At 42.0% G+C, this 12,077-nt stretch overlaps 1 pseudogene; it reads right to left on the bottom strand.

Annotated features, from left to right (window-relative positions):
- Positions 1–1,451: 1,451 nt before the first annotated feature.
- Positions 1,452–2,423, bottom strand: LOC102738961 (small ribosomal subunit protein uS2 pseudogene; annotated as a pseudogene).
- Between the last annotated feature and the right edge of the window lie 9,654 nt (positions 2,424–12,077).

Raw genomic sequence — 12,077 nt, 5'->3', positions numbered from 1 at the left:
AGGCTTTGGTAATATGGGGAAGGGTAAAAAGCGAGTTACTGTTTGGTGGTGCATATGGTCTGAATTGGTATCCTAGATGACATTTTTCTCGATTCCTTCTGGTCTTCAGTGGTTTTTCCAGTGGGTCACTCCTAACCTGTCCCTCACAGGCAGTCTCTCACTCCTGTCTTTTCTTCTCCCTGTCTATGCCAATCCTTTTGTTCCTTTTAGATTCTTTTTGCTCCTCCCCAGATGCACTGGGCCACCAGAACCTGGATGGAGCCAGCTACAGTCCATCCCCACTTCCCTGTTAGCTGGGAGGCATTGGGGACCATGTAACATACACTGAGCTTTTTCATACAGTTCCGCTGTGCCTGTGGATCTCAGATTAATAACCCCTGCCCAAGTCTGAGTCTAAAAAAGGAGGTCTGTTTATTTTCAGGGTGAACAGAGGTAAGGAAGAGGGAATGAGGTGAACCAGGAGGTTCTTCCTGTTGTTTGGAATTGCTGGGGAAGGGGAAGGCGGGGAGAGAGGTGAGTGGGCCCCAGTGTGTAGAGCATCACTGGCAGCAGGCGGCAGCTAGCATCCAATCACAGCCACATGCCTACTGTACTGTGTAATTCTATAGCTCTTTTGGCAGTGCTTACAGGCATGCTCTCTCTGAGTGCTATTGATTTCTTGGGGAAAGGAGATGAAAAACAAGTGTTATACTTGGTGTCGTGTGTTTTCTGGGGGAAGTAAATAGATTAGCCAAATTGGACAGACAAGATCAGGGCAAAGAGAGAAGAGGCTCCCTGGAACAGCCTTCTCTGAAATGGAATCTCTTAAAATGATCCACAGGGGAAATAAAATGATTAGGTAGAGCAGGGATTTATCCTGTACTCAGATTGAATGTCACATTTTGTTTCCGTCTCAGCTTCATGTCCTGGGACTCAAACCACTCTGCTTTCCACCAGATTGCTGTTTGATACCAGTAGCTCCGCTTGCCTGTGTCTTGACTATGCCCGCCCCCCCAAAATGCCAGGGCCAACTGTCACTATGTTTCTGGGTGCTGCTCTAGAACAGCACTGTCTGATAAAACTTTTTGTGATGATGTAAATGTTTAAACAGTTCTCTGCCATTAAATACAGTAGCCCACTGGCCTCATGGAGCTTTTGAGCACTTAAAAGGTAGCCGGTATGACTGTGAAACTGAATATTTAATTTTAGTTAATTTAAATGGAAATAGCCATTTGTAGCTCTTTTTTTTTTAAGATTTTATTTATTTGCGAGAGAGAGGATGAGAAACAGAGAGCATGAGAGGGAGGAGGGTCAGAGGGAGAAGCAGACTCCCTGCTGAGCAGGGAGCCTGATGTGGGACTCGATCCCGGGACTCCAGGATCATGACCTGAGCCGAAGGCAGTCGCTTAACCAACTGAGCCACCCAGGTGCCCCTGTATCTCTTTTTTTTAAAGAAACTCTGGAAGAGCAGCTTAAGACCACTCAGTGGTTGTTCCTACCCAGTCAGTGGCCTGAGCAGTGGCCGCACACTCCAGTCTTCAGCAGGGAACTGCTGACCAGACACAGCTTGCCCTCAGACCAGTCTGCGACTTCAGATGGGGTAGCAGTGAACTCAGGAGCTGGAGCAGTTCCCTCACCATGAAATTCCTCCTTGGTCACGGCCTTTTCAGCAGCAGCCTGCTCTTCCTTTTCAGTCTCTTGAGGATCTCTGTGGAAGTAGAGATCAGGCTTCATCTCCCATGGGTGTTCACGGGAAATGGTGCCACGCATGCGCAGAACTTCCCAGGCCAGCATCCACCACATCAGACCCACTGACTGAGCTCCCTTGTTGTTGCAAGGGATGGTAGTGTCCCCAGAGCTCAGAGGAGAGTCTGTTACACAGTAACGGTAGGCAGGTTAACATGTCTCCATGAGAGGCTGGTGGTCAGCCCTGGAGTCGGTAACCACCAGAAGTTTCGGCTCTCTTAGTGAAGGTTCCAGGAGTGAAGCAGCCAGCTTTAGGAGTGGCTCCAGTAGCTGCAGCAAACTTCAGTACAGCTCGCTGGCCAATATTCCCGGATGGTATGACGCTGACATCAGCTGGGTTTTCAGTGGCAACAATGGCATGACCTGTGAGCAGAAGCTTCTCCAAGGTTCTTTTCAGATTTATGATGTAGATACCATCCCTTTTCCTTTTGCAGATGTACTGTTCCATTTGGAAGTTAGGGTTGGTGCCACCTAAGTGGGTTCCTGCTGCAAGGAATTTGAGGATATCCTCCTTCATTTGCAGGACATCAAGGGCTCCGGACATTGTGAAAGTTTCCCTTTAAGTTATAATGGGAACACAGAACAACACCATTATGGACTCCTCCCTGGGTAGTGCAGGAAGGCCATATATAGCTATTTGCTGTCCTCTTGTGCAGTGAAGTTTTAGATTCTTGCAATCCCGGAAGTGTGAACCAGCGGCATCCACATCACCCGGGATTGGGAGATTGTTTTAGACATGTGGTATCTTGGGCCTCACTCCAGATTCACTGAACCAGAATCTACATTTTAACAATATCTTCAGGTATTAGAGTGTACGTTAAAGTTTGAGAAGCAGGGCTGGAAATGAGGAAGTCTCAGGAAGAGATGCAGTATCAGTCAGAGTCAGCTGGGTTATGCTGCAGTAGCAAACAAGCCCCAAATCCAGTGGCTTAAAATAAACAAATTTTACTTCTCATTAATGCTTCTTGTCCGTGGTGGGCCAGAGGGGGCTCTGTTCCACATCGTTCTCACTCCAAGTTCCAGGCTAATGGGCCAGTGCTCTCTGGATCATTTGTCATTGCTGTGACATAAGGGAAACCAGATAGTGTGGTGAAACCTCTACTTTCTACTCACATTTCATTGACCAAAGCATGTCACGTGACTGCACCTAACTCTAAGGGGACAAGGAAGTGCAAGCTTATCAAATGCCCAGAAGGGGGAGAAACAGAATATTTGGTGAACATATATGGTGAACAGTGCTAATGACTGCCACACATAAGCATAGTTACAGCTTTTTGTTTGTTTGTTTTTTAAACAGCCAGTTCTAAAGATCATCATTTCAAGCCTGGACTTGCCATAGCTTTCTAATTGGTCTCCCTGTTGTCCTTTCTTTTTTTACATCACTACCATATTAATTCTCTTAACGCATTGCTCTGAATATTTCATTTCTCTGCTCAGAACCCTTCAATGACACCTCATTGTCCACCAAGTTGAGTAAACTCCTTTTAGCATGATGTAGTGGAAAGAATGCTACTAATTTATGTGTGACCTTGAACAGTGTTGCTTAAATTCTCTGAATCACAGTTTTCTCATCATTTAATTTGGAGATAAAAATACCCACCTTCAAGGGCTGCTGTGAATCTTAAGTAAAATAATGTGTATAAAGTGCATAGTGTATTAGACATTTAGTAAATAAGAGCATAATCCCTGTCATGAGCTCTTAGAGCACACTATGCATATCTGTATCATAATATTTATCCAAAACGTATTGAGATGACCTACTGCATATCTTTTTCTCCTAGTAGACTTGAATTCCTTCAGGACTTTGACTTTACAATTACTGAGCCTAGCATAAGGCTCTGCATGTGGAAGATTCTTATTAAATGTTGTTTTAACTGCACATCATTCGTTAAGGATTTTGAGCTCTCCCTAGCAAGGTTGCCTTATGTGTGTACCCAGTGTTATAACCAAGCCATACCACTTGCTGTTTCTTGAAATAACAGCATGTTCCTCACCTCTGGACCTTTGCTCATGATGTTTCTGTTTCTGATAGAAACTTTTTCCTTCCTGTACCTTAGCCTTGCAAAAGTTTGCTCATCACTTAAGCCCCACCTAAAGTGGCACCTCTACAACTATTATTTTTCTAATTCCTGAACCTGAAAGCAACATCTCCATTCTTTGAACATTCATAGTATTCCGAGAAGGCTTCACACAGAAGGCTGTGATTTGGGATTCCTCTGGGAAAGTAGTGACCAGGGGATTTATACTGGGAAGGCAAAGTGGAGAGCAGGAGACAGGTAGGACATTCCAGGTTGACCAGGGTGGGCCTCCACATCTCCAGATGGCTCAAGTGCAGGGAAGATGGAAAAAGAAGTCAGAGACAAGGCTGGAGAGATAGGCAGATAGGAGAGGTTAATGGCGTTGTCATGGTTAAAAAGTTTGAATTTTATCTTAAGCCAATGGAGATAACTTTGAGCAGGGAAGCGACATGATCAATTTTGTGACCCAGAAAAACCAGTTTATTGAGGATCAGAGTATGATATTTAATAATTGATATTTAATAGAGATATTAAATATTTAATAATTGATCTCCAATTTTCTGTGTTAAGCCAGTTAGAGTTGTCTGTTTTCTTTTTTAAAGATTTTATTTATCTATTTGACAGAGAGAGAGACAGCGAGAGCAGGAACACAAGCAGGGGGAGTGGGAGAGGGAGAAGCAGGCTCCCCACCGAGCAGGGAGCCCGATGTGGGGCTCGATCCCAGGACCCTGGGATCATGATTTGAGCCAAAGGCAGACGCTTAACGACTGAGCTACCCAGGCACCCCGTGTTGTCTGTTTTCTGATCATGATTTGGTCTTCCCATTGCCTCTCCTTATGTCATTTATTTATTCCAGTTACCTACCTAGCCCCTGAAGATGTTTGCATTTTCAGGCCCTGTCTTAGGTCTGTACTCCAAGCAAGTATCCTCTGATAGCTTCAGTCATCTATCAATAAGGAATTGCATTTGGCCGTTTATAACAAGGACCCTTCTCTCAATAGTGACTTCAATAAGATAGTGGCTTATTTCTCTCTCATGTAAAAGAAGTCTGCAGGTAGCTTGTATAGGTTTTCCTACTTGTTTCCTTTGCCATCCTTGACCCTGTGGCTTCCATTCCCAAGATTACCTGGTGCACAATGGCTGTTGGAGCTCCTGCCATCACATCCCCATTTCAGGCAGTAGGAGGGAAGAAGGGGGAAAGAATGCATTATTTCTCAGAGTTCTATGTAATGCGTCTGCTTATAATTATTGGCACACATTTAGTCACAGGGTACCAAGGGGTGGGGAATGTAGACTTTTATTCTAAGAGGCTATATGCCTGGCTAAAAAAAAAAAAATTGTGTGTGGGGTTTTTGTTTTTGTTTTTTTTTTTAAATAAGAGACTTGTGAGAGTAGGAAAACAGGAGCCTCTGCTATGGTATGTAACTCCAACCCTCATTATAATACATCTGTTTTTTGAAGACTTTGTGCTTCCATTAGTACATACTTGACAAAAGTTCAATCCTTCCAAGCCCTACTAGTATCTATCTGTCTTCTGGTTTTTAAATGTCCATTTCATTTATGTATTATCTACACTCTGTGCCTCAGTGCACATCTACTTGTCCTGAATTTGACAATCCTTGGTCAGATTTCATCCTTTTTTTTTTTTTTTTTAAGATTTCTATTTATTTATTTGAGTGAGAGAGAGAGAGAATGCGCGTGAGAGAGAGCATAGAGGGAATTGGCGAAGCAGACTCCCTGCTGAGCAGAGAGCCTGCCAGGAGCTTGATCCCAGGACCCTGAGATCATGACCTGAGCCAAAGGTAGATGCTTAACCAATTGAGCCACCCAGGCGCCCCAGTCAGATTTCATCTTTAACCTTAACAAGGGAGAGAGGAACCAGGAGATCCTGCACAAACTGAGGGAAGAAGCCCCAGATGTGTTTGAACAGACCCGCCTCAGTTCATACCTGTCTAGATGGGGAATATATAATTTTCTTTGCCCAAATTTACTTGTTCCCAGAGTGCCCCTGTTTGGATTGTTTGTCGTCAACTTTGCATCCCGATGGCCCCTCTCTAAGGTTTTCTCCAAATTATAGAAGAGAAGCCAGGAACTGCACTTATCCCTGTTCCTCTCTCTGTATTGCTCCTGTCTTGAATTTGCTAATAAGAAGAATTTACGTAAGACTTGCAGGGCAGAAGAGTGGGAGAAGCCAGTGTTCTCTGGAGGCCATTGCAAACTCAAAGTTGCTTCCTAGGGAGTTTTGTGCCCTCAACTCTTTGGTGTTTCAAGTGGAGTGCAAGCTGCTGACTAAGCTGCCTCTGCCTCTGATTTTACAGGCAGCTCCCCTTACCTCTGTTCCCGTAGGTCTCCCAGTGGCTGTAGGAGATCCTCATTTCTATATTCACTGCTTCCTAATGAAATAATAGGGCGTCTCTCTTCCTGAACGAACCCTGCCTGATAAATCCTCGTTCACCTGAGTTATTTGGTTACAAAAATTTTGGAGGCTCTTTTCCTAGACTACTATTTATGTGGCCAAGCAGGTAATGTTATTTTACATTGCAAACATCCTTTGCGATTACATATATGAATATTAAAATACATAGTGCAATTACATCTTGTATAATTGTGTATTACAGTTTATATTACGTTTTATAGTATATTAGAAATGTATTTCTCTCATCTCTCCAAAGGATTGATTTCCCAGAGTACTAGAGACTACCTTATACCTCTTGCTTTAATTACGTTATGACAAGAAGGTCTCTCACTGTGCTTGGTAAAAATGCCTTTGGAGCCAGGGCCGGGTGGGGTGGGAGTAGGGATGGGGACAGAGTCAGAGACTGAAGTGGAGAAGCTCCCAGCTTGGTGGGGCGCCAGTCCGAGTTCCCAGCCCTGCATTTTTCATCCGTAGAGCTCCGCTTCCATTAATTGACATATGAGTGATCCACTCAAGATCTCATTTGACAGGAAGTGTTTCACTGCTTAAAAAGAAGGTTGAGAGCTGCTCCTTTAAAACCCCAGATTTGAGATGTGCCTTATAAGCTTCAGCTCCTCCACTTATTAGCCATGTGACCTTGGGCATGTCATGAAAACTGAATTCAGCTTCCTCGGGGGTATGATAATACCAATGGCAAAGCATTTCTGAAAAGATGGAAAGAAATAATGCCCATAAATTTGAAAGGCGATACCAGTCAGGGTTATATTCTCAAGTGCCTGCAGGGCCAGGCGAGTGACAGAAATGAAAGAAATAGGCCATTGTGAATGGGAAAGGCCATGTCCCAATGAACAGGGGCATCCTCAACTTACTGTGCTTGTTAACATTTGGGGGATGTGATCAGATCTTTTGATTTTTCAAGAAAACCTGGAAATAAGGATTTTTGGAGAGGAATCTCAGGATTTTAAAAAGATCGATATTAATTTCACTTTTAAAAGCTGATCAAAACACATACTTTCATTTGTGAGCTTCCTTGTATGCCCTTTAATTACACAGATACCAATTATTATTATTTTTAATGGGCTTTGAAAGCTATTGTTTTTTTAGCCTTTCCTGTGAGCTTGCCTTACTTTCTGTAACGTACCTTCCCCACTTGACCCAGGTCTGACTGATCATAGTTTTCCATCTAAGGGGTTGGTATTGGACCTAGGTAGGCCTAATTAGGTTCTTTCTAGGGATCAATATTTGGATGCTAGGGAAATTAGTCTATCCTTCCTTGTCTTGCTCAACTGCTCTGTGTAGGCATAGAGATGCCAATGACCACGTTCCTTAGTCACTCGGTAGAAATCCAATTGTGGGAGAGAATGAGGCCAAAAAACAGAGACAAGTGGGGAGAAAAGAGATCAAGAGAGTCCTGGCAGCACTGAGTTAGGGAGGCCTTCATTTTTATAGCTTTCCTTAACCCTGTGAGTTACTAAGAAATACTCCTCTTAGCCATAGAAGCCAGTAAATTCTCTTTTGATTTGCTTATGATAACTTGAACTGAGTTTGTTTCAATAACATCTAATGAAAAGGACTACTAATATTAGTAGTAGTAGTAGTAGTATTAGAGATAAAATTCATTAGCCATCAATTACTTCAGAAATAAGGCAAAAGTAAATTTTTGGAATTTGAAGAACTGTCCTTGAACTAAAATTATTTTTGAAGAGTTTAAGAATTATAGTAAGAGACTTGGTATTTGGAATAGTGCAAGAGATAAGCACAAAATGAGACTTTTTATCCTTATGGGTTGTAGTGTGTGTAATGGCCCTTCATAGATCCCATGCCACCCATCATTTGTTCACAGAATTTTCTTAGAGAAGTTTCCTGGTAACATTGTGTGAATAGTTCAGTAGATTTTTATTCTCCCAGAGCAGAAACCAAGAGCTCAGATCTAGAAGAAAAGATTCAGTAGGCACTGATGTTATCTGTCTGGGATAAGTACTGAATTGATGGGAAAATGAAAAATAGTGCCTGAGAGCACTTTCTTAGATGTTATGTGTGATGTGCGTAACTAAATAGGTATGTTTGTCTTTTGCTAAATATAACTTAATAGCACTTAAAACCAGTCTATGAGGGGGAGAAATAGAAGATGTAGAATGATATGTAGGATTCATATGTAGATAATACAAAGGCAAAACATAATCAAAAATTAAAATGCCTCTCGTTTTACTGTAATAGGAATTTGTCTAGGCCTGGGAGGTTGAAGAGCTGATACTGGTGGCAGGAAAAATTATGTATTACCTTTATGACATTCCATAAAGAGGTAGTGATTTCTGAATGTGTGCGGTTGGTTTTACTTTAAATGCTGTCAGAGTGATGAGAGATTTTACAGAGAAAACATCTTCCTCAGAGATAGGTAAGCATCCCACTGGGAGCATAGTTACAAATGTTCCTCAGAGTTGACAGAAAGCTTGGCAATGTGCTCCTTAAGGATCCTTTAAAGTGCCTCAAGCTCCTTCTTCATTCAAGCCCATGGTTTTCTGAAATCTCGAGCCTTTACTGGAAAGGAAAACTTAGAAATCAAAATAGAGTTGAAACAGTAAATTCTGTGGGTGCTTGGGTTAAAAAAAACCTCTCAAGATACAGCTCCATAATTGGGATTGTTTTTGTGAATTTAGTCACATTAATCCATGTCTCAGTTAATTATGCAATAACATTTACATGCCTGGAGACAAATTTACAATTTTTGCTCAGATTTTTTTCTGAAAATGTGTCGTTGTGCTCTGAAATCAGTGCCAAGATATTAACTGTAAATTGAGTTTGGTGTGAGGGGGGTAGTGGTGATGGTTAGAATTCCTGATCTGGCTCTTGGACATGTTAGAATATGAGGAAGTGTTCCTAATCATTCTGCCTTTCCATGGTACTAGACCAAATTTTCTACTAAAATTTTAAATTTTATATGCTGACTTCACCTCTGAAAAAGTTCCTTTAATGTTGCCTGTAGGATACAAATGTAAACATTTCAGCCTAGCATTAAATATTCTAGTCTCACCTCCAAAGAGTATGCCTCATACTGGCCCAGAGTGACCCTCTCAATGCTGTTATAGAAAGAGTTTAATAAATGCTTGTTAGAAGTGTGAAGTCTGGGCTGTGGATGGCAAGTGAGATCTTTACTTCACTGACCTATATTGTGGCCAGATGCAGAGTTAAGTTGAGGTATTTTTCAGTTTCCATTCCTTCTTTCAGAGTCTTGAGATTATGGAAGACTACTGGTCACATAGGGTTAGATATAAACTATGCCTAAATATTCCCAAAAGGTTGCTGGTTATGCTTTTAATTTTGTCTACTATTAATTAAAATTCCACAAGTTTCTATGGTAATATATTTTGACTTGTCCTAACTTTGAGAATCAGAGGATTATTGAATCTGGGAGGAGAAATTTTTTTAACTCATTCAGTCTCCAACTCAAGGCACAAAGCTCTTCTGCCATGTCTTTAATGCATTCACTCAGCAGGGAAACACTTACTAAATGCCTACACTGAGCCAGTGATTGTGTCAGGCTTTGTGAAAGACTCAGAGATTAGTAAAATATGCTCTGTTCTCAGGGGGTTGTATTCTCACAGCAATTATGCTACATGTTTATACATATACTAGCTGATGGGCAAGGATAGGGGGCTTAACAGAAGTGGAGATAGAATGCTAGAGGAGTTTCAGGGTAGGGGAGACTAATTTTTGCTGATGGAATCAAAAATACTGGAGGAAGTGGCTTCTCAGCAGAGGCATAAAGAAGGGTAAAGGTTTGAACTCACAGGGATGGGAAGGCAAGAAATTCCAGTGAGAAGGATAATGTGAGACAAGGAAGGAGTTTTATAAAGGGGACATGGAGAAATTAGGTGTGGCTGTATCATTGGACATGCTTAGCAGGAAAACTGGTTGGAAACATAGAGGATACATAAGGAAAAGCAGATTTCTGCAGGTCACTGAGTCTTCTTTCTTTTTTTGAAGATTTATTTATTTTAGAGAGAGAGCGCAAGTGCAGGGGAGGGGCAGAGGGAGAGGGAGCGAGAATCCCAAGCAGACTCCCCGCTGAATGGGGAGCCAGATATGGGGTTTAGTCTCACCACACTGGGATCATGACCTGAGTCGAAACCAAGAGTCAGACGCTCAAACGACTGAGCCACCCAGGTGCCTCCAGGTCACTGCATCTTTAGAAAGGCAGCCAAAATATGTTGTGTGCTATGCTGCAGGACCTGTGGAAGCATGGCCATTTTGAAGCAAGGAAGTGACACGATCAAACTGTACTATTGGAAGATGACTTGTCAGGGCTGAATGTCAGGTACACTGGGAAACAGAGACTAGAGTCAATGCAATGAGTTGGGGTCTGGTATATGGTTCAGGTAAGAGGTAATTAGAGCTCTAACTAGAGAAGTAGCTAGAGTAACCATGAGAAGGGGATAGGGGTTTAACCTGTGGGATTTCAGGACTAATTGTGGATAGCAAGAGAAAGGAAGACATAGAAGTTACCTTAGCAGTTTTTATTCAAGTACCTGGGGAAGTTGTAATGCTGAGGAGGAAGAGCAGGTCTGGTGGGGAGGTAACAGCGGGAGTTAGGATGAGTATGCATCAGAAGCAAGCAGTTTATCAAATTGGAGATGTCCAAAAAACAACGGGAAATGTGGGAGTGGAACTAGGAAGAAGCGCCAGTAGTATAAGCAGAGACTTGGGAATAGAAATGATATTTGATGCCATAAAAGTACACGTCACCCAAGGAAAGAGTATAGAGAGGAGAGAGAGAGGGACAAAGCCAGAGATTTATTTTCAAGAATTCATACATTAAGAAAGTGGGAGTTCAAAAAGTGAGTATGAACTGGAGAAGAAACAGTTACAGAGGAAGATGATCAGGAAGATACAAGGTAATGGACAAGAAAGGAGGTAAGAGCTTCTTAGCTCAGGAATGTGCTCAGTATGCAGTGTGCCAAGAAGATGAATAAGGGTAAAGGTTGAGGGAAAGTCAGTATCTCTTAGGTGAAGTAGCTAGATGATCATTTAAGAGAACCCTTTTTGTAGAGCATTTTTGCTGTAATTTAGCTGGTAAGGGCTTCAGAAAAGAATTGAGACATGTGCTCAAGATGGGGCAATGTGTTTATGCTGCGTAAATATCTTTTTTGTCCCAAGCATATAATCATATATTTTAACAAGTAAAAAAGGTAATAAAAGACTTAGTGGAAGGTTCTAAACGCAAGGCCAATAAAAACACAGTGTTGATGACAGCTGCAGTACAGACCTTCTGGGCTTTCTATTTTGAAGCAGGGAGCTTGGTTTCTGCAAAGATGCTCCTCATGAGGTGGGGGAACACAGCCATGCCATTGATTAAAGCTGCACAGTTTCTACCACTTGTGAAAAGAGACTGCTATAAAAAAAATATGCCTCATGATGTATAATTAGTGACTGGCTCTAAAAAGCTGTGAGCTGTGGAGTGAGGAAGAATTTAGGAGAGAGGTGGGAACAAGGATTCAGGAGGGACAAAAGCACAGCCTCATGAGTAGGAACGGGGTTCCAGTGCCCCCTGGCTTTGTACCTGGATCTCTGACAGTCCCACTGCGAAGGTGCTGGCCTGGATTTGGATTTGGGATGATGGGTGGAGATAATTGCAAAACATCTACATAAGAAGGGTATGAGTGTGAAATACTAAAATCACACACAAAGATAGCATGAAAACAAATGAATTTTTGAAAAACTATCTACTTTAAACAAGCTTGTAAACAAAATTTAGAACACATAAAAAAATTAATGCTTTTGACTGGAGAAAGAACAGCAAATAAAGCCTAAACCCAGCAAGAGAAGAGAAATAATAAAGATCATAGCAAATATCAATGAAATAGAAACCAAAAGAACAGTAGAACAGATCAATGAAACTAGTAGCTGGTTCTTTGAAAGAA

This window comes from Leptonychotes weddellii, chromosome 2 (assembly GCF_054177405.1).
Source record: "Leptonychotes weddellii isolate Sample4059 chromosome 2, ASM5417740v2, whole genome shotgun sequence".
In the NCBI taxonomy this organism is placed as follows: Eukaryota; Metazoa; Chordata; class Mammalia; order Carnivora; family Phocidae; genus Leptonychotes; species Leptonychotes weddellii.
This window is presented reverse-complemented; position numbering and strand designations above follow the sequence as displayed.